The 24,754-nt window shown below is 31.9% G+C and overlaps 1 protein-coding gene across 2 annotated transcripts in view; it reads right to left on the bottom strand.

Moving 5' to 3' along the window:
- The window catches only part of LOC126733592 (G-protein coupled receptor dmsr-1-like), a 265,160-nt gene extending 240,705 nt beyond the window's left edge, over window positions 1-24,455 (bottom strand). For both annotated transcript variants that reach the window (XM_050436941.1, XM_050436940.1), the window contains exon 1: window positions 24,300-24,455. The gene's annotated coding sequence lies outside the window, so the exon portion shown is untranslated. The remainder of the gene's footprint in view (window positions 1-24,299) is intronic.
- Between the last annotated feature and the right edge of the window lie 299 nt (window positions 24,456-24,754).

Raw genomic sequence — 24,754 nt, forward strand, 5'->3', positions numbered from 1 at the left:
ATCGATTATTTTATCAATTGCATTAGGGTTAATAATGGTTGTTAAAAATTCGCCCTGTTCGTTTACGTGAATAATAGCATTTGGGACTTTTACTTTTTCTTTTTCTTGACCTAATAAAATTACATCGGTGTTTTTTAAATTGCATTTTAGTTTAAAGACTTTTTCAGTACGGGGTTCTATTGATATTAAATTTTTATTTTTTATTGCTTTATTTTGAAAATGCTGATTAGTTTCAATATCAACTGTTGGGGTTAGAATTTGAGGTAGATAAGAAGAGTTTTTAGCAAAGTTTGATTTTACTACAGGTTTTTCATCCTCTGGTGTAAATTTATACATAGGAATATCTTTAAAATTTGTCTTAAGTATTTTTGATTTTAAGTCGATAACGCATTCATAGTGTTGTAGAAAATCGAGTCCTAAAATACCATCGAATTCGATATCTAAGTTACAAATATAAACTTTACAAGGATTATCTACATTAAAAGGAATCAAAGTGGATTCTTGGATCAATATTTTTTGATCAGTAATACCTTGTACGACAATATTTTCCGCAAAGCGTTGCTTAAAACCGTCTGCAACATGATCTTTAAAAACTGAAATTCCCGCGCCTGTATCTATGAGTAATTTATATGTTTTGGAAGCATCGTAAATGTAGTAAAGGTTTTTTGAGCTTACGGTGTGTAAATTATTTAAAGAAAGCTTTGTTCGGGATTTTGTTTCGGTTCGTTGATCCGCAATGTTTGGATTTGTGTTGCAATTTGCGACATTGTCTGGTCTGTTTGTTTCTGATCTGGTGGGTGGTTTTGGTTCGATATTAATGGAAAATTTCGATTTGACATTACTAAAGGATTTTGTTGTGTTGCCAAGTTATTATTAGGTTCGTGTTGATTTCCTATTGGCTGTTCAAATAAATTATAATCAATTTGGTTAGAAAAATCTTCGACATTTTGATCGTAATAATAGGTTTGACTATTATCGGAATAATAGTTGTACTGCTCGAGGTAGTTATCAGAATAACTATTCTCATCAAAATAATTATTTTCGTCAAAATAGTTATATTGTGAACCGTCATCAAGGTTCATATGATAGGTTCTTTGATAGTTTGGGTTTCTTTGAATGACACTGGGACGATACTGGTTTTGGCTACTTTGTCCAAAATTTGGTCGTGGTTGGGGGTTAGAAGGGTTTTGAAATGAAGGTTGATTTTGTGAATATGGCCTTTGAAAATTATTTGGGTTACTATTTAAATTTGGTGCTGGGTTTCCAAAATTATTAGGTCTGGGGCTTGACTGTACTCTACATTCAATTGAAGTATGGCCAATTCTTCCGCATTTAAAACATTTTATACTAGGATTTTGCGGGCGTCTTAAGGTAGTGTTTGGTCTGGATGATGGATGTGGTTGTATGGGTCTATTTTGTTTTTGGTTTTCAAAATAGGACAATTGCAATTCTCGCCTAATTCTAGCTTGAGCTTCAAGTAAATTGTTGGGATTACTTGCACGTACTATGTGACCAATACGTGGGTCTAAACCAGTTAATAGTGTGTTTAGAGCCATCGAGTCTATTAAATTCGTTTGTGCTATTTTTTGAGGTGCGGTTAAATTTTGTTTTTGTACGGCAGAGTGCATTTTAGAGTTAAGAGTTTGAAGCCTATTAAAGAATATTAACGGGGATTCATTTGGTAATTGTTTTAATCTTTGCAAATCTTGGATTAAAGAAGAGAGGTCTCGACTATCACCAAAATGTAAACTTAATAATTGCTTAACTTCTAAATATGATAATAAATTTCTAGAATTAATAAGTTGTGCGGCTTTTCCTTTTAATTTATTTTTTATGTGAATAACTAAAAGATCGCGTTGTTCACCGACTGCCATGTTGTAAGCACAATCGCACGCATGTAAAAATGAGCCTAAAAATATTGCATCACCATCAAATTCAGGAATTAAAGAAAAAATTTCAGATAGTTTATAAGTTTCAAGGTGAATATCGTGAGCTGACGTATTCGCTTGTCGATTATTTTGTTCAGTTTGTTCAGTTTCGTTTGTGGTAGACATTATAATATTTTAAATATTTTTTCGAAATACGAAATTAGAAAATCGAACAGTATAAAAATAGTAAAATAAAATGTGTATAAAATATTAAAATACACAAAAACAAAAATATAAACGAATGATTCAATGCTTTTACTTACAAAAGAATCTTCTTAACCATTGTCTTGTTCTCTGCTTGTTGGATACCAGGGGCTTCACCAGGTGTTCCTTCCGTACCCTTGTTGCTGAGTGAGGACGCTGGATTACCTTAGGGTGCTAGTGGTTCTTACTGTAGCTAATATTACTCGCGAATTTGGATCAACCTGTTTTCGCGGCGTATAACTATCCGTTCCGACTGCGCCAATGTTAGATTGTGGATTTCAAAAATAACTTTTTAAAAAAACTTTTATTTCAAATTACAAAAATAAAAACCGACATAGGTTTATCTTACACTAAATACTTAATAATAATGATTATTGAGCTAACAAGCAATGGCTTTTTATACAAACAGAAAATGCTGACTATCATGAGAACAATAAGATAAGGTTCTTTCCACAGTCTTTTTAAACAAACAACAGCTAAGCATAAAAGGTGCTACGTTTGCTTATTCCCGGAAACGCCTACGGATCTGGTTGAGACGGTAAACATGTGGGTTGGCCTTGGTATCGGGTTTCATGGTATATTCTTATCTAACATATACCACGAAGAATCTAGAATAATCATCTACGAATGTGACAAAATACTTATTGCCATTATAGAAAGTAGGTGTTAAAGATCCACACACGTCCGTATGTATCATTTCTAATAATCCAGTTGACCTTGTCGATTTTGAATGATAAAGATTGCATTTTTGTTTCTTTTTAACACATACTTCACATATTTTGTCCTGTCCAGTCCTATTAGATAAATAAAATTTTAAAATCCGCCTTTTCAATTGTAAAAACGGGTCCGGTAAAGTTTAAGGGACGTCAAAAAATCGACTTTGAAAAAATTGTTTTGTTTCCCTACAGTTGGCACAACTAAAATTTGTCAGAGTGACCAACATCGAAAGGACACAATCACGGGAAATGGCGGCCCCTTAGTAGTGGTCATTTACTTTTCATTGAATTGGCAGTCCGGTTATATTTATAAGTTCGTGGTACATGCGGATTAATTCATAAATAAAAAAGACTGTCAAATGTCACTTACGTCAACAAATATTATTTTATTATTTATCGGGAGTGGCTACTGTACTATAGTCGGATTACCGAACAGATGGAGTAAATGATGTGCGCGAAATATAGGCGCGCCCATCGATGCAACCTTGGCAGATTTAGACGAGGGGAATTATGCCTACTTATTTTAAATTATTTTACCGTACAGCTTTGCTTTGTAAGCAGCTTTTTTTAAAATATAATACGGTCGCCTGTAAAATGGGTCCAAACCGATTTTGAGGTTGTGCCAGGTAATGATATAATAATCCCTTTTAAGTATTTTGTTATGCAAAGTTATGTTAATATATTGGGGTTTACCGAAAAGCATGCAAAATTATGCCCGAATACCGAATTTCATAACCATAGGACTACTTTGATTTTTACAAATTTCAATCCCTAATAATTAAATATGAATAAAAAAATTAATTGGTACACAAAACGTAAAAATCGAAGTAGGTCTATGGTTACGAAATGCGGTATTCGGGCATAATTTTGCATTCTAAACAACCTTTTCGTATAAACTTTTTTTATATCTTGCCTAGAATTACTACTTTACCCTCCACTTTACCTACTTATAAAATTTAAAAAATGTTCGTATCAAGGCAAGCTTGATTTAAAAAAAATAATAATATGCTAAATTTTTAATTTTTTAATCACACAGGGCTGGATGCCAAACGGTCAAATTTTAACCACAACATTTTTTGTAATTTTCACGTATAAATTCGCTCATCTGGGACACACTGTATATTAAAAATATTTATTACCTGCTGCTTCTGTTGTAAACTGGACTTTTTGCACTTTGTTGTATGCTGGATGCTCGTTATCACATGTTTTATATATTTTCATAATCACTTCCTTTTCAGCAATGGTCAAATGTTTTCGTACTCTTTTCTTGGGGGGTGACAATGAGGGTGTACGTGGCGCGTCAGCCATTATTTGTTAACAAACATATTAAGTATAGTACAATTATCGCAATTTTCTGTCGTGTCTCAATATAGATAAGTATTTGTTTATTTATACCGGGTGGTGCGTCGCCGATGTAAATTTTAAGGGGGTCAATTATTGGCCTCCCTGAACATTTTACAGAAAAAATGTAAGATAACTTTTTGAAGAGACCAATCTGGCAAACCCTCGTGCAAAGTTTTAAAAAATTTTAATAAGCGAATCTTGAATTATTCAATTAAATGTAATTGCAAAATTACCATTTGGATTGACCGAAAATTTTTTCGGTTCAGGTAAAACCAGACACCAGCCACCAGCAAACAATTTGTTATAAGGCTTTGTCAAATCTGACGTACAGCCGAATACAAGAAATGTTTTTTTTTCGTTTTATCATTCTCACAACCATACATTCAAAGTAAGACACGTTAACATTACTTTTTTATCTAAACTTTTATTTAATATAACGATGAAGTTAAACCAATAACAATTATTATTATCGATTATTAAAAAAATAATTTTATCATACTTAGAATTTAATTAAACCCATAGCAGTATCTGAAATATTTTCAATTTATTTTCCCATCAAGCCTATCTGGTTCATTTCAACCATTAAACCTATTGTTAGTAAATTTGAGTCCAAAGACGTTGCAATAAATAATTGTAAATGTTTAACTCAGAAGATCGAAAATAGATCCGAAAAAAGAGAGAACGGAACTCTTAATATTTTACTAAGTGTGGAAAAATAAAATAAAATACAATAGCTTTTTTAAAAATAATAGAGAATTACATAAAAACATCAATTAATCAAATGTTCAAACAACCCCCCATTAACAGCTAAACAATATCCTGACCGATCATAAAATTCATTTCTAACGTTACTAAGTTGATATTGGAAATGTTTATTACATTCTAACGAAATAGCGTTTTGTAACTGGTTTAGATTCTCAAATTTCACACTTTTATAAATGACACTTTTTAAATGACCCCACGAAAAGAAGTCATTCGACGAAAGATCAGGTGACCTGGTTGGCCAAAGTATCCGGTACCGTGGACCAATAATATTGCCGTTAAAAGCATTTTCCAAGCACTCTCTAACCATACGGGTATTATGGGCCGGGCAACCATCCATTTGGTACCAAATCATTTGATCTTCCTGAACCACTTTTTCCAAGGCGGGTCCAATTTGATTTTGAAATAAGTCCAAATAGGTTTCAGCTGTTAGGTTATAGTCCATAAAAAAGGGTCCAATGATATGGTATCCGATAATCCCCACGAATACATTTGTTTTTTGGGGATTGTGTCCGAGTATGAACAAAGCGATATTCATTTTCTTGGCTCCAATACCGGCAATTCTGAACATTTGGTTCATTGTTAAGGGTAAATGTACATTCATCGGTAAAACAAATATTTCTTAAAAAATTCCTACCATTATTTGCTCTTTCCATCATTTCAAAACAAAATGCCATTCTTCGTTCTTCATCTCCTTCCTGCAGCTCTTGATATTTTTCGAATTTATACGAATATTTGTTTTTTTAAAGTGCGCAATACCGTTGTATGGTGGTTATTTACCTCTTGCTGTGGCGTTAACTTTACAGTGTTACTATTTTGCCAAGAGTTTGCAGACGGTAGCTCAGAATTATTGGAGGCTTGGGATTGTTTGAAGGTTCACTTATGACTGGCTACTAAAGAATCTATACTTGATTATATCTATTAAATAAGAGGGCGCCACTTAGTTTTTTTTTTTATAAATGAAAGAAAACTAAGAAAAACACTTGGTATATAGGTTTCAATTAACAATTAAATGACCCTGGATAAAGTAGATTTAAAGAGGCAAAAGAAAATATCTTAACAATACAACCAAATTATATTTACATCAAAGATATGTACACACCTCATCTTCTAATCTGTTAAATATTAATAATTTATTATGAATTAAAATATAAATAATGTTGATATGATTAAATAAAATAAGTTTGTCAAAAGTAACATTTAAATTATGATTAAGCTACTAGGTAGATTTCAGCACTTGAAAAATAAATTGCAATTATTAAAGTTTTTAGTAAATATTTGTATTACGCAGGGGAAAGTTCATGAACCTTTTTACCTAAGGCATATCAGCCTTAACCGTGTTATATCTACTTAATTACCAAAAAGGGTACTGAAAAATACTGAACAAAAAAATAACTAATATTATAGATAAGAAATTGACATATTAAATTATGACATTAATTAAATATTTGTAAGGTTAAATTGAAATAAAAGGTATATTAATAAAAATTTAAATAAATGAGACAAATCTATGGTTAGTAATATTTAAATAAATGGAATAAACTGGCCTGTATATTCCTCCAAGAAATGAACGGCTGGCCTCCAAAATCGAGGCTGTGAATGTATGCCATTTGTAGCTTAGCTATTCGGACTGGGAATATCTAATACTAGCTCTAACTCTGGCTCCAGCTCCACAGCTTACAGCAATTTCCCGGGGAAATCAAAATCCTGCAGCCATCAACAATTGAAGAAGAATAAAGAGGAAAACGGAAAAGTAAAACCCTAAAACAACGGTTGCCATTGTATTCACTGTCGATAAAAATGAATGGCGTTTAAAATGTGACACACTCACCTTGCTAAGTTTCATTATCTATCCATCAAAATCTCGGGCATCCTGCACCAGAATTATGAAATAAACAGTTCCCTAAAGGAACAAGATTAAGGACTGTAAATTATAAACCATATTGGCCACTTCCTGCTTCACAAACTTCGGAAATAAAAAACTGGCCTTTTACGTGCGCTTCTACCTGCGACACGGGAACAAGTCCTCAAAAAATGGATGCAGTACCGACTTAAATAAGTTACGACCCCACCTCTCGCCTGAGCTGTCAATGTCAATCCAATCAGAGAAAACATCAATCAAGACCAACCAGAAGAGTGACGGAGCGTCAACAGAAAGCATGAATAATTAAACCAGGAGAGTGATGCGTTACAGTAGTAATGTGTCATTGACAGTGTGAACTTAAAGAAATATCGATAAAAGAAGTTGACTGAAATTATTAATATAATTATTGAAATTAATGAAATATCAATGGAGCGTTAGTGAAAATAAGGAATAGAAAAATAAAACGCTACATTGCCAAGAACCCTCGTACTAACCTCTTTTTTTCCTCCACACTCAGTTGAATATTAAGATCTCTTTTTTCTCTTTCTTCGGCTCTATTGTCGATATCCTGAGTTGAACATTTTTACAATTATATATTACGGTACTTTTGGACTCGAACTTCTTGACAATACGTTTAATAGTTGAAATGGACGGAACGGGCTTGGTGGGGAAATAAACTGAAAACATTTCAGATACTGCTCTAATACTGTTTTCCGCATAATGCCACTTAATGATGGCTCTTTTTTCGTCTATTGAATAATTCATACTTGTTTTCAAATATCGGTTTATTGATATTTTTCCTCACGTCAGTGACAATATTCATTTTACTGGTGCCTGTTTGGTTTTACCTGAAGCGAAAATTTGCTAATTTTGCAATTACATTAAATTGAATAATTCAAGATTCGCTTATTATAATTTTTTGAAACTTTGCACAAGGGTTTGCCAGATTGGTCTCTTCAAAAAGTTATCTTACATTTTTTCTATAAAATGTACAGGGAAGCCAATAATTGACGCCCTTAAAACTTACATGGGTTTTCCTATGTTCCGCTCGGCGATGCACCACCCGGTATAATCATAATATATGCGCACGTGTGTGCGCATACAAGACGGGCGCACATAAGGGCGGCAGCCTTGTATGCGCACACGGGACTGTGAGTTTAGTGCACATGTGGAGTTGGGATTGCAAAAAAGGGTTGGAACCTTGGGTTGGCGCTAAATAGTGGGTTAGATAGTCGTTTGAACCCTGAGAATGGGAAAATAGTTAGGACATGAGAATTATAGACACAAACACGGGGCTGCCCATGTAGGTGTGCTTGCATATGCGTGTGTAAATACAAGCGTACGCCCCATGTGCATGTCAAGTCCCAATCTAATATCTTTGACATGCGGGAGGTAGCTCTGTTAATCATTAGATTATAGTTTTGGATATAAGTTCCCATGGTTGCGCTTAGTTATTTATATCAATGTATTATTAATAAGGATATTTATTGTTTTGACTATAAGTTTATTTACATTAAACCTCATCATTGGCGTACTTGGCAGGTCATCTAGTTATAAGGTCTGATGATGCTTTATTAGCGAAACATGTTACCTGATTAATAGATATAAAAAAGATATTTTGAGACTTATAGTTTTCATTTTTTTTCTCTAGTTACGTAGGTCTCTTTGAGATAATGGACGAGTTTTTTCAACCTCATTGTTATTATTTACCTATTATTAATTAAATATGTTAAATTACGTTTTTTTTTCAATATTTATACTTATAATATATTAAATTACATAAAATATCAAATAATTTAAATAAATATTAACTATTTTTAAACACCTGTTAAATGTGTTTTGTTCATGTAATGTAAAATCTAACTATATTATGCCTTTATTATCGAAAATTGAGTCTACAGCCAACCCATCCAACTAAAAAGTGTTCCAGACAAAATCAAAAAATACTACTGGGGACACACTGAAGCCACTCCCATTTTTGTCAATAAGGTTGTTGTTTTATTTTTCGTATATGTAAATTACAAAATATGTAATTATAGGCGTACAAAGCGATAAAAAATCCTATATATTTACAATTTTAGCCCCCAAAAAGTTCCAAAATTGCCCCAATATGTAAAAAAGTATATACGCCGGTATATATTTTGTAATTATAGCAAAATTAAGAACTTTGTGCAAGCCAGCCAACAATTACGTAGTTAACGTATGTAGACAAATCTTCATAATTTCCAAAGTTTTGTATTCTTTCCAATCATCCTCACTTTTTTCTCAATATTTTGACCACACTCAACATTTTATGTAAAAATTTTCAAAAAAAATCCGTAAAAACATAATAAATTAACGCTTAACCAGGCACGCATAACACATATTTTAAAGTTACATTTACCTGCCTACTCTCTATTGTACCAACTATTTCGATATGACCTGCATATGTAGCTTTTATCACCTTGCCTTCTTCAGCGAGTTGCATTTCTCTTGGTTTAGAGAAGAACCGCACTGGCTCATTTATATAGTGATAAGTTGCACCCGAATCATTATACTAGATCGTTTAACTTGTTTTTCAGCCCCACCAGCATTCTGCCTCTGTTTATGCATAACTTCAATAATCTGCTCTCCACGAACTTCAGTTTAAGGTCACCCTCAAAATGCGTCCTAATGGCAGTCACAACATTTTCAAATTCACTGCTCATGGTCACCAAGAAAAAGATCTGTGACTCATCAAAATTGCTATCCAGATTTTTGAGCTCACAGACATATTTCATACTAATCATCACTTTTAAATAAAACTTTGAATAAGTATCTTTTTTGCTACATATGTTTTTCAACTTGATTATCATTTCATGGGCATGCTCAATTTTTATGTGCTTCAAATGGGAATCTGCAACACTTTGAATAATTTCCATTCATGATTTACTGTTTTTTCTTCCATTCTACTATCCGAGACGATTCAGGAAACTCTTCACAGTCAGGAATCTCTCTCTAGTACCGAGTTCACCCGAATTTTCCATTGCCCTTAAAATGTACAACACCCTGCCTGTTCTCACCATTACTCTCCATCACTGCTTACGTTTATGTAAATTACTTTGCCTTTACTAGCCTTATTTTGCCAACAAAACCATCAAATTATGAATTAAGCACGCTGAAAACCTAGCCTCCAAATATTTTTCTGACGATTTTCGCCTGAATCCTAAAAAGTTACTCCTTTAGAATGCTTAGACACCGTATCCTAGGCCCACAACCATTGTTACACAAGAAAATAAGGATCTAAAAGAAATCTTTTATTTAATTTACATCAAGAACACAAAATCTTAACGGATATAATTAAATGAGACACCAAAAAAACTACTGCCGTACTGACAGCTGACATCATTGAAAAGGCAAAGACACATGACACTTAACTTTGATGTATTACATTCCTAGTACATTAGTCGATACCCAAATGACGGAGAACAGTTGGTATATTGGCGGCGGTTCAGATCGTTACACTAGTTTCTCTCCTGTCATCTCCGAAAATAATAATTAAAATCTCATAACGTAGTTTCAATGTACACAATTTACGCAACTTTTGCTGTATATCTTTACCCTCTCTGATCGATCCCCAGGTGATCTCCACCCTGTATCACAAACGTTTTTCATAACGGTCCGTTAAAAGCACAAACCTCCGACAACTTAATTAACTTCTGCTAATTGACATTCTGAATTCGGTCTTTATCCAAAAACCCGCATTAACGATACGTTTTATCCACGGGAAGTTGAAATTGAATTTTTTTATCAGTCAACGGAAAAACCAAACAAGCAATTACATACGGTAAAAATTTCATTTCGAAATCCAGTGTGAATAATGAAAAATGGAGAAATCTAAAATGGAATAGATTATCAATTTGTCTAGTAACAAAACAATGTAGCCAAGTTACTCATTTCTTTCTAGGTTTTTTAGACAAAACGTCAATCTTGTCATTTGCTATAAAGTGAATAGACTTCATGGAAAATATCACACGTTGCACTTTACGTTCACTATTTAAAAAGTCCATGATTTCAAAAATTTTTGCTTGAACTGGTTTAAACTTTGATCAATTTTGAGGAATAAATCTCTTCTGAATATTTTTTTATATAAAGAATATATTCTTATTAGTTTTTTGAACTTTAATTTAGAGTGAATTTAGCGTTTTGAAATCACCCTAAAAGTAAAACATTATACTTAGAGAAATACTACTTGAAATATTTAATATCTTCCAAACTATTATTTGTTAACTTATTAACTTCGTATTAGATCGTTTAATATTTTTGTTTACAATACTCTTCTGAATGTTATGCTCTTTAATAAACTATTGCTTGGACTATCCTACACCTTTTGCGAGGTCATACTCAACTAAATAATATTTTTTTCATTCAAAGAGATTATTCTTTTTAATTTATTTTAACTTTTTGGATAATGGACTTGGAAGTGAGGTATCCCCTTAAAAGTAAAACATTGTACTTATTGGCTATAGGGTGATCATTCTGAGATAACACACTTCCTAACGCAATGTTCGAGGCATCTGTTGTTAATTTAAATGGTTTTTTTGAAATCTGGGTATTGTAACACGGGAGAGTTTGTAATAAGTTCTTTACATTTTTGAAAGGCATGTTTATATTCCTCGTTACCTATGCATTTTTGGCTGCCTTTTCTTAAACATTCAGTTATAGGAAAAGTAATGTTGGAAAATTTTTTGATGAATCGGCGATAGTAGACAATAAGACCTAAAAATGCCTTAATTTCTTTTTGTGATTTTGGCATGGGATAACGTTGAATCGCTTCGATTTTGGATGGATTAGGTTTAATTCCATCGGGAGTTATTACATGACCTAAAAATGAAACTTCTTTACATAGAAATTCAGACTTATCGTTCAGGTTCACTTCTTTAAGCCTTTTGAAAATTTTCCTAATATGGTCTAAATATACGAAGCAGAATTTGTAGAGAAAATCTTTTAAAACTTCATCCATCATCCTCTGGAAAGTCGCTGAGGCATTTTTCAGCCCAAATGGCATTCGAAGATATTCATAGTGTCCATGGTTGACTGAAAAAGCTGTTTTTTCTATAGAATCTGGATCCATTTTTATTTATTATTAATTTATTTATCTATGGTGGTGAAACATGTGCATTTTCCTAGATTGTCCAGAATTTCGACTATTTGAGGAAGGGGATATTTCTCTTCGACTGTGACGTCATTTGGGCGACGATAGTCAATGACTAGCCTATATTTTTGTTTACCTGAAGCGTCTCTTTTCTTTGGTACGATCCAAACAGGAGCGGAATAGGGTGAGATCGAGGGTCTTATGATTTTATTGTCGATTAGTTTTTGAATTTGAGATTGGATTTCAAGATTCATCGCAGGGGGGTGCCTTTAAGATTTTACGTAAATGGGTCTGTCATTGTCGGTACGTATAGTATGTTTTGTTTGACCTGTAAAAGTTAGGTCACAATCTTTGTGATACATAATATCTTTATATTTATGGCAAAGAGATACAATTTTTGATTTTTCTAGTGGCGTAAGATGGTCTAGTCTAAGCTGTAAAGTAGGGTTAAATTTTTCTGGAGACGTGAGTGGTGGGTCCAGTATATCAAATTGCTCTTGGGGAATAACTTTTACTCTTTCGTGAAAATTAATGCTTTACATTAGGGGTTGGATTGGGTATTTTACAAAGGCCATTTCTTACAGTAATAAGGCTATCTGGAATAACATGTTCTTTTATATTAAAAGAAGGTAAAATTGCTATTCCATTTTCAAAGTTTACTGGAATAGTTAAATAATTATTGCAATTATTTTCTACTGGTTGTTCTAAGAGCCTATTATAAGCTAAAGAAAAAGGTATTTTCATATTTTGAGCCGTAAGAGTTTTAGTCTTATAGTCGATAAGAGCATTTAAACATGTTAAATCTTTTGATCCTATAAGGGCATCAAAATGTTTATGCCAATTTAAAACTCGAAATTTAAAATTATGTCCCTAGTTCTTTTAATAGGCATAAATTTAAATTTGGGGGTTGATAATAGAGTCAGAAGCTCCAGAGTCTATAAGTATAGTTAAATTTATATCAAAGAGGTAAAAATATGGTAATTCTATGTTATTTAGGTGAATGGTTGGTTCTCGGCTGATATTTGAAAATTTTCTTCCTTGTAATAATTAATTTGCTCAGGAATGTTTTCATTTATCAATTCCTATTGTGAACATGTTTCTGTAAAAAAATCTTGAGGTAGTGCGGTTTCATTAGTATTATACAGTGAATAATCATATTGATTTTCGGGTGGTTCCTGTACTACATAGGGGTAGGTTTCTACATTTGTTAATTCTTCAAACGCAAAATTAGGGGGGCCAGATTGTCTAAACAAATTTTTGCTATGGGGGGGAATTTTGACGAACTCTCGAAGGGCTAGCAGTCGAGATAGACATCGGGGTAGGTGAATCTAGGGGTTTATTTTGTCTAGGGGCAAATACATTTGTGATATTTGTAGAGTTTCTGGAATTATTGTTAAATTGTGAGGTATTGGGTTTGGGTTGTATGGATTGATTCATATGTTTTGGAGTTTGATCTGGGAATCTCATGGGAGGAATTCTAGAGCTGAGGGTCCTGACTATTGTTTGTGGGGGTTGAAATGCATTATGTTGGGATTATCTAAAATTATGAGAAGAGTTGTTGTTAAAATTTGTAAAATTTATTTGTGATTGAACCATATTATAATTTAAGACATATTTTAGGGCATCGTCTAACGTCGTAGGTCTTTGCCTCATAAGCATAGTCTGTAGAGTTTGAGGCGAATTTGTCAATATAAAAATAGATGTATTTTGAACTTGATCATTTAAAATGACTCTTGAATTTTGATCCGGCATTTCGCATTGAATTTTAGCAAAGATTCTTTGGACGAAAGTTTTTAATCTTTCTACAAAATCCATAATATTTTCGTTTTTATTGATTTTCAAATATTGCAATTGTTGCAATAGCACATGATAAGTTATTGGGTCACCAAACTTTCGCCTTAAAGCATCTTTTATTTCTTGCCAGGATGAGAGCCTGAGAAAGTTGGCAAAAGAGATGTATGGAAGCGAATGTTTTCCATGTTTAAAGATTGAAAATTTGTCTCTTCTTAAGATTCCTCTACGTTTAAATTTAAATTACAAAAAAGTTTTTCTAAACTATCAGAAGTGTTCGTATCAGTTAAACTTGAGGTTTGAGTTTCACTATTTTCCTTAATAGGATTTAATCCTAAAGAAAACCTATGTTTCCTTAAGTTGCGGTAAATGATTTTGTAGATTTAGGCATAAAATAGCAGTAAATAAAAGCATAAAATATGGCAATTCAGTAATTACTTACAGTACAATCAAGGGGTCCATAAAGTTGTACTTCCGAAATTTCTGGATTGGCCTCAGGAAATGTCGATTCGAAGATCCAGGTCTCGGGAAATGGCAGAAAGGTAAGGCCTCGGCAACACGGTCGATAGTCTCGGTCTTCGATCACTAGCAGCATGGCAGGACTTTTGGCTCCACCAAATTTCTCTGGACACCGGAGATTTTCGTAGGTCCTTGTGAAAGCTCTGCTTTTCCGTCTCTTTTCCACGAGCACTTCACTTCGTACTCACGGAGACACTTAAGACACTAAAGCAATTTTCACTGGTAGACTACGAGTTTTTTCAGATCGGATATAGGGCACCAAGATTTAAAAATCACTTCTATTCAACGGTAAACGAAAACGATAAAGAATAGAACTGCCTTATCCTGTTCGCAGCGCCAATTAAATACACAGGCCGGCAAACTTCCTTTTAAAAAAACTTTTATTTTCTACAAAAGGGTTACACACACTATATAAGTGATTAATTAAAACTTAACTTTAAATTGAACGATTAGCCGAACAGCAACTAGCTTTGACACGGATCTAATGTTAATTATTAATAATACTTTTTTCTATTTATATAGGGAATTATGGTGTCTCAGCACTAATCAGCAGTATTAGTATGGTTTGTGGATATTACTAATAAACAAAACATGGATAAACAAAAAATAACTATTATAAAATTAAAGTTCATGAGGCATGTTATGACCTAAAAAGGTTTATAAATTAGTCTCAGAAGTTACCAACAATGATGTAGAAAAAACTAACACTGTCCCACCAGTACTAAACAATGACTCAAATGCATTTAAAAATATTAAAGACTTTTCAAATCATTGTAATGAGTTTTTTAATAATATAGGGGTAGCAATGTCGAAGAAAATCCCGAAGCCTGATCATGAGTTTATAACAAGCATAATCAACTAAATTTACTATACCTACGACCAGTAAATTAAAGTGAAATTACAGAAAATATTAATTTTTTGAAAACCAATGGTAGTACTGGTATAGATAAAATTAGCGTAAAACTACTAAAAAATAACCACATGTTTTCACTTGACCCTCTGAAACACATAATCAATTTAATTTTTAGAAATGGTATTGTACCCGATCAATTTAATATATCTTTTATTACCCCGATATATAAATCAGATGATAAGATAAAAATAAACAATTATAGACCCATTAATTTGATTAATAATTTTACCAAAATCTTTAAAAAGTGCTGTAAGGATAGATTACTTGATTTTTTATAATCAAACTCAATTTTGTCTAATAAACAGTTTGGCTTTTTAAAAAACTTGAGTACGTCAAATGCTCTTTACCATCTCACAAATGAAATTACTGACAGTATGGATAACAATGAAAAATGTATAGTTGTTTTTTAGATTTAGCAAAGGCATTTGACACGGTTCCACATGACCTGCTTTTAGAAACTTATATAACTACCCTAACTAACTTAAAACTCAAAAATGGCTCAACTATATCTTACGCAGATGACACGGCTTTAATCTTTTCTGTAAAATCTTGGAATGAAACCAAACGAAATGTGATAGATGGACTAACAGTGGTAAATTGGTTAAATACTTTTAAAGTGACATTAAATCTAAGCAAAACAAACTACATGGCATTCTCTATAACATTGGCAAACCGTCCAAAATAATTTCCAAATTTTATGTCTTAAGAAACATTTTAAATAAAAACCTTTTGTTATTTGTATATAAATCTCTTGGAGAATCCTTATTAAGATATTGTATTGTTGTGTGGGGTGGTATGTATAAGAGTACTTAATTGAGTTTGTTGAATGTTGTACAAAATTATTTACTCAAAGTAATTTATAGAAAAAATAGGCTTTACCCTAAGAGGTTGTTACACTCTAAGACTATTTTTGATGTAGACCACAGACACCAGTTATACATCTTGGAGATAAGTATTTTTGTATATAAAAATTGTGAATTGAAATAACATGTAAATTATAAGTTTGAAACAAGAAATAAAACTAATAATTTTATAGAATTACCTAAAAGTAATACTAATGCAAATTCGAGATTTGTTAATAATTTTGCACCCAAAATAAATAGTCTTATTCCCCTTGAAAGTTGAAACTAAAAATTGTCAAAAAATTGATGTTTTTAAGAAAAAATATCGATCATAAGTTTTAAAAAACTCTTTTAGATGTGAGTTTAGGTTTGCAAGTGTTAATTAAGTAGGTATGCAAATTCAAAGTCTGGTGGTGTCAGAAATAATTTTTATATAACTTAAGGGTATATTATTAGGTATTTAATTTAAATTTGATTAAATTTTTATTGGAAATTGTGATATTTCTTATAATTTTGTTTTATTTATTGTTTATTGGATAACAGTACTACACATACAGATGTTAAGTGATCTAGGTGAGTCGCTGTTATTTATTAGTTTGGAATATTGTAAACTTATCTGGATATTAAATATTTCATAGTAAATTTTTTGATTCGGTTAAACAATTTGGATATATTAGTTTAGTTAAGCTTTTTTTTTCTTTTGTGTGTTTATTAGATACTTAGATAATAAATGGGGTAGATACAGGGTTACTGTACCTACCAAAATTATATTATTATAATTATAATTACTTTAAAAGTAAGTCCTTAGACACCACTACATTTAATATCCAATATTTTCTAAACTATTGCTTGGATTGTTCACATGCTTCAAAACATTTTTAAATCATACTCTTTTAAATATTATTCTTTTTATTTATTCATAGACATATTATCATTGGTTTGTTCAATATTGAACTCTGAAGTCAGGAAACTCTGAACCTTGATGACGAAACATTTTCCTTAGGCACCACTAAAAAAATATTTAATGTTTTGCAAACAGTTGTTTATTGCATCTAAATCCTTAAATAACATTCATATGGAATATTCTTCTGAATATTATGATTTTTATTTTAATATATAATATTATTATTTTTTTTAGCTTTTAGACTTTAAAGTGATTGATCACCTTCTTCATTTTTAGGAAATCGCTTCTAAATATTACAAGTTTTATTTAAAAAGTTTTTTTATTGTTTTTTTACATATTTACATTTTGAAAATAAAATATTATCGTTAGAAACCACACCATCGAATATTTAATACTCTCCAAACCATTATTTGCATTACCTTAAACCTTAAGTAATATTTCTATGGAACACTCCTCAAAATTGTATATTTTTTATTTAAAAGGATTATTCTTTTTAGTTTTTCAGATTTTGGCTATAACATGAGTGATCACCTCCGAGATCAGAGATGGTCCTTAGGCACTACTACATTTAGTATCCAATATTTTCCAAAGTATTGCTTGGACTTTACTAGCCTATACCATTTACCACATTTTTAAGGCATACTCTTTTAAATATTACGTTTTTTTTATTTAAATAGAATATTTCTATTAGTTTTTAGATGATAAAATTTAAAGGGAGTGATCACCATCGAGATCAGAGGTCGTCGGAAGTCCAATATTTAGTAAAATATTGCTTATAGTAGCCTACACCATTTGCAACATTTTGAAAACATACTTTGCTCAATATTAAATTTCTTAGCTAAAGAGAATATTCCTATTAGTTTTTTAAATATTGGACTTTGAAGTAAAGTATCACCTTAAAACTAAAACATAGATTACCACTACAGAAAAAAATGTTCCATCTTTTCCAAATAATTGTTTGTTCAAGCTTAAACCTCAAATAATATTCATATGAACCATTCCACAGAATAATGTGCTTTTTATTTAAAAAGAATATACTATAGTTAGTTTTTTAGATTTTGTGCTTTGTAAGTGAGTGACCACCTTGGAGACTATTGAAGATCCTTAGACACCAAAATGAAGACCAGAAAGAAACAACTAAAAAACTTTCACTCTAAAGAGGAGAGAGAGTTTAGAAGGGCAATGGCAGAGTATGAAAACACAAACTCCTTAACAAGACCAGCTCTGCCTAGAGTTAACTCTTCCCGCAAATTGGCTGTTCTTTTTAATGCTGCTAACTTAATTATACCTGATTACACTCTTACACTAACGACACTTGACAGTGTCATCTAATAATCTACTGTGCGGCTACCGCTATTATTAAAACCTTAGAATAAAAAACAAAAAATAACCAGCAAAATGTTATAAGTAATGAAAGACGGATACCGCCATGGGAAAAGAGACTACTAAAAAAGATTGAGGATATTTGGAAAGATATTGGCCACCTAAGGGAATGTATCAGAGGTATCAGAACCAGAAAGGTACAAGAAAGAGTAAAGGAAATAATGCGTCAGATCGAACAACTTACACAGGAGGACCCAGAAAACTGTGCTCCGGAACAATATCTAGACACCCTTAAGCAGAAGTTATCTATTTTTTCAGGTCGTTTAAAAAATTATAGATCCATTAGTAAAAGGAAACAAAATAATTTACTGTTTGAATGCTCAGAGAAGCAATTTTATCGAAAGCTCAACGACACTTCTCCAACAAACATTGCCATTGGCATTTACCCCACTAAAGGAGTTCTGGGGAACTCAATTAAAACAACAAATAAAAACAAATTGTATTGGACAGACCAACGAGTAAATAACAATGGGCCTGACCTAAAACTTAATTTTAATATTTCTGAGCCACAAAGCTTTAGTTTTACATAGAGAAACCATTATAATATTGAATATTTACGTTTTCAGTTTGATCTGGAGTTAATACCATGGCACAGTATGTATATCATGCCTGAAATTGACTCTAAGGTTGATTTTTTCACACAGTCGATACTTAATATCCTAGACATACATGCGCCATTAAAGACGGTTACTAATAAAAAGAAAACCATATAGCCCCTGGATAACAGGTGTCAGCCAACATCAGGTTTATGCAAAAGCTTCGTAATAGGGCTCTAAATAAGTTTAGAGCTAGTAAAGATCGGGAGAACTGAAATACGTATAAACAGTATTGAAATATTACAACGTCTGCGATACGTGCAGAGAAAAAAGCATATTTAACCTATAAACTTGGCATTTGTAGTAATAGAGAAATTTGTAGTAAGAGTGAGTTGAAAAAAATCAATATTTCTAAAAAATCTAATGTACAGATCCTATATCATTACAAGATGTTGAAAAACTTGAATAACAACAATAAGCCTAACACCGATTTTATAATTTTTTTTAGGGAGCACAGAGTTTTTCAAATTTTATACGATTTTAAGTTTAATTTAGTAGACCAGGATTTAGTAGAAAAAAAAATTTCAAACTATAAAAAGTAAAGCATTTCGATCCGATAATTTCAATATTACTATTATTACGATTTGGACAGCAAATCGTAATAATAGTAGTGTGATTATTAACCCTCTTACCCATATTATAAATTGTTGTCTGAAGAAAAGCTATTTTCCAGAAAAGTGGGAGGAGGCCAATATTATTCCGTTACCTAAAATTAAAAATAGCACGGAATTCAACAATCTTCGTTCTATTTCTATACTTTTTGTTCTTTCGAAAATTTTGGAAAAAATTATGGAGCGCCAAATTCTTGATTATTCAAATCTCATTCAAATCTCATCCCAGAATATCAGTCTGGGTTTCATCGGGGCTATAGCTGTATCACTGCATTATCTCAAGTTACAGACGATATATTTCGGGCTTTGGATAAAGATCAGACAACTGTTTTAGTTCTCTTAGATTTTACAAAAGCATTTGACATTGTGAATCATGAGATATTCATATCTTTACTACATTATCTAGGATTTTCTCAGTCGGCCTTAACACTTATGTTATATTTTCTTTCAAACCACAAAGAGTTTGCTAAATGAAAAAATATCGGAGGCACTTGACGTTATTTATGGTGTACCACAAGGTAGTATTTTGAGTCCATTGCTATATACAATATACACATCGCAATTAACAAAAAAATTAAATAGATGTAAACATCACTGCTATGCACATGATACTCAAATTTATTATTCATTTCAACACAGTTATGCTCCTGAAGCTAACCTTAATATTAATATACATCTTAATAATATTTTTGCTGAAACTCAAAATCTACTTTTAAAAATTAATCTAGCCAAATCTAAAGCTATTCTTTTTTGTAGTGACGCTCGCCGGATTAATATTTTAAATAACTTTATACTTGAAATAAATAACGATGTTATACAGTTTCAAAATTCAGCCAATAATCTTGGGCTCCTAATAGATCATAAACTTAAATTTAGGGAGCATGTTACACCTCAACTTAAAATTGGATACTCTGCTTTAAAAACTATTTACTCGCACAAGAATTACTAATGCTTTGTGAATCATTGGTTTTGTCACCTTTCAATTTCTGCGGCACTATCTATGGTCCTTGTCTTGACTGCTCAGATGCCTATCGGATACAAAAACTTTAGAATTCGTGCCAAAGACTTGTATTTATTAAAGGATGATCTACATAATCGACAGAGTTGTATGGTCGTTAATCAGGTTTCTGAAAACAAAGTCTCCACATTTTTACCCTGTAATCGAGGAGTATCCCAGGGGTCGATACTCTCACCCCTGCTTTTTTCAATATATGTATCAGATATGCAGGAAACAATAAAGTACTCGAGATTACAACAATATGCTGATGACTCCCAAATATACATACCTGTGAGCTGCGAAAATTTAAATACAGTGCAAGAAAAACTGAATTTAGACTTATTAAACCTAAATGCTTGGGCAGATAATCACAACCTTATGTTGAATGCTACTAAATCAAAAATTCTGATAATGTCGGCAAATAATTTATTGAGGAAAAATATAAAAAATACCATTTCTATTGAAATAAATGATATACAAATCCCAATAGTAGCAGAAGCAAAAAACTTGGGTATAATTTTCGACCAATCCATGGGTTTCGAATCCCATGTTAAAAACAAAATTAAAGCTGCATATCTAAGATTAAGGCAGCTTTATAAAATAAAAACATTTCTCACCCCAAAACAGAAATATCTACTTTGCAAAAGTCTGGTTTTGTCTTTGTTCAATTATGGGGACGTAATTTATGGAGATTCCTTATCTGTAAGCACCAAAAAGGCTATTCAAAGAGTTCAAAATTCCTGCAAAAGATTGGCATATAACATTCCATATAGACATCACATAACACCGTATCTTAACGCTAATCAAATTCTTAATATGAATAATAGAAGACTACTGCACATGCACATGTTTGTATATACAGAGTCATAAAAAGAGGACAATCGGCATATTTAAGACACCAGCTTCAAGAATTTGTCCATTCTCATGCAACTCAAAATAACGATTTTATTGTACCTATCCACAGATCAGCAGCTTTTAGGCGTTCTTTTAAATTTGTTGCTGTTCAGATATGGAACAGTCTCTCTCAAGAACTAAAGGAATTACCTCTCCAAAGCTTTTTTAAACAAGTCAAATTAAAAATACTTTTGGGTCAAAATAATAATTGAATTTGGTTTTTTTGTTTGTGTACTTGCAAAAAAAACAATTTTACGTGTCTCCGACTAGTTTCGCTCGTTCATCTGCATTTCTCTGCATGCCGGTCCCCCTTCTCGCTTTCTCGCATCAGCGCTGCCTCCCTATCTAAGCTGGTACCCTTTTATTCCCCATTAAGGGTATATCACTTCATGAGTGTGCATGTCTTTTTTTTATTAATATTTTTCTTAGTGGTTTCTCTTGATTTTTTTTTATGTTTTTACATTCCTATTCAAATATAGGTTCTTTTAATTTTGTCGCATAAATATTTAAAATGTATTGCAACTGGAATGTAAATAGTTGTTTAAGGTCTTTAAAAGAGTTGTCTCACTTGTACTACAGTTTACTGATGGTGCAGGCAAACGGTTGTTTTAATCGAGAGACACTCCTATTTGTCATAATAAAATAAGTGAACACAAAAATGTAACTTGATTGTAAAACTGACAAATAAAATCTTTTTGTATTTGTATTTGTATTTGTATTTGGCGTAAGGAGAGGAGAGCATATTTCTCAGAAGCTAAAGGATGCGGGCTGGTTAAATATGTTCAATCGATGAGTATTATACATCTTATTTGTTTTTTTATAAATTACTTAAGGGGAACTATACATTATATTTGCATAGAAAGATTAGATTCCGAACGGATGTACATAACCTAAATATTAGAAGAAAAAATTTGTTTACTATACCGGCGCACAATAAAGAATTATTTAAAAAGTCATTTTCATACTTGATTTCACACGATATAAATAGGTTTAAAATAAATGATTTTACATTAGCAGAAAAAACTTTTAAAGTTAAGCTGCTTCTCCTTGGTTAATTATGTGTATGTGTGATTTTTTTTAACGTTTGTGTGTATAATATTGTTCATGATTTTTTTCCTAAAAGGGTTTGAACGTTGCCATAAATCGTTATATAATTTCCCTCATCTTCCCTTCCCCTCATATTTTCTGTCATATCCTGATCACCATATTTTTGTTCCTGTTCACCAATGTTTTAAGAGGTGTGCCGGAAGGTTCAATATTGGGCATGCTGCTCTTTGTAATCTATACGATGGACATGCACCGGTGTATAACCAACAAGTATAAATTAAAGCAATTTGCTGATGCGATAGTCAGTATCAGTTTTCTTTTGAGAAGGAAGGCTGTTTTGAAGCTGAAAGACAAATTAACCAATGCCAAGATCAAATTCATGCTTATTCAAATAAAAATGGTCTAAAATTGAATTTAAAGAAGTCAGTGGTGCTGTTTTTTGGTAACAAGAGGGATTATGTATTGTCCAACGTAAACATAAAAATGATGGGCGAGGGAGTACCGGTGGTTACTTAGTACAAAAACTTGGGCATCATTCTAGATAGCAATTTTGCGATTTAAATCGCATATTGCTAAAATATGCCAGAAAGCGTCTTATGCGCTGAGAAATCTTTATAAAAGCAAACATTTTATCAATTTTGCACTTAAAAAAATACTTTGTGAATCACTGGTGCTCTCTCATACCAATTATGGCAACTATGTTTACGGACCTTTCATTGATTGTGGGACAAAGTTTAAATTGCAAAAGATACAGAATTCTTGTGCACGATTAATTTTCAATTTAAGAATCAGGGATCACATAAGTCACAAAATAAAAGAACTACAGTGACTTAATATCGAAAAACGACAATAGTTGCATTTTGCTTCCTTTCTAAATAATCTCATAACAACACAAACACCTCAGTATTAATTAGACAAACTATCATATAGAACTTCTGTACACAACTTAAATACACGGTACAGAAATCGACTGGAAATACCAATACTTGCCCATTACTGTTTTGTATGCATGGATTATTGTTATTTGTTATAATTTATGGTTTAGTTCGTTAAATTCATAATTTAATTTTTTATGATTTCATTATTTTGGATTTACCTATATATTTTTTTCTGTTTTTCTTTATAATTATTAAGATTGTGAATTTAGATACAGTGGTAATCTTTTATATTTTTGTATTCCAAACATTATCTATTATGTATACTGATCATTGATGTACTCGGTTAAAAGCAGCATTGCTGAAATTCGCCCAGTCAAAAATAAAGTCCTTTTTATTTATTTATTTATATTTTCTAAACTATTGCTTGGACCAGCCTACCGCTTTTACAACATTTTTAGAGCATACTGAACATTAAATTATAATGTATATAAAGAGAATATTCTTTTTGGTTTTTTAGTTATTAGCCTTTGAAATGAAACTGTCGCTTGGAACAATCTTTCTTTGATCTTAGCGACTCGAGCCGGGAATGGCTCAAATACGCGGTGTAAATTGTCCTTTTAACAGAAAAGTAAATTTCAATTAAAACTTAGTTAATTTGGAATTTTTTTTTTACGATACTTCCTAAGCAAAAATAAAAAATATATTAAAACTTCGGAGTAATCGCGAAAGTCCTAAATATTTTTCCAGGCAACAGAAACTTATCCCAATAAAACTTTTTTTATTCGACGTTAACGTTTCCTGAAACTTCTAGCGAAAAAAAATACTCGAAAGTTTCTCCGTCAACAAGTGAGAGTGAGTTTCACGAAAACTTTTATTTTTTTGTCATTTATTTTGCCAAGTACATAATTAATATTTTGATTGATTTTTGGCAAGCGACTTAGTGGTTAACAATGACCTGTGGTTATTTTTAGAGATTAAAAAAATTTTACTTACCAAAAAATTCTAATTTTTTGTAGGGAACCTTAGTTTTACCCCAGAACAGTGATACTAATTGTTCGACTGAAAGATCGGAGAAAAGTTCGAAATTTCCGCGAGAGACGCGCCAAAAAGAGAACGAATTGAATACGGAACTTCCTCCGGTGTTGAGGTGCGCGGGTTCACGAATAAATGAATGAGGATCTAGCGAGTGGAGAAGCGTATTGCCACCGGCTATACGTCAACGCATGCTTTTTGGAGAAATCTACGGATATTTCGATGGAAATATTTGTAACAGGTGGTCTGGAAAGATTATATGGAAAATCCATATAATTATCAAGTTTTTATGTTATTATTGTATTAGGATATTTTTAACCTTTACTTATAAATAATCAAAATTTCGAGGACAGCATCATTTTTATTAAAAAAAATTAGCTGCAAATGAATATGCATAATAGCGGGTATCCAGAAAC

The sequence above is a fragment of the Anthonomus grandis genome, chromosome 2, assembly GCF_022605725.1.
Source record: "Anthonomus grandis grandis chromosome 2, icAntGran1.3, whole genome shotgun sequence".
NCBI lineage: Eukaryota > Metazoa > Arthropoda > Insecta > Coleoptera > Curculionidae > Anthonomus > Anthonomus grandis.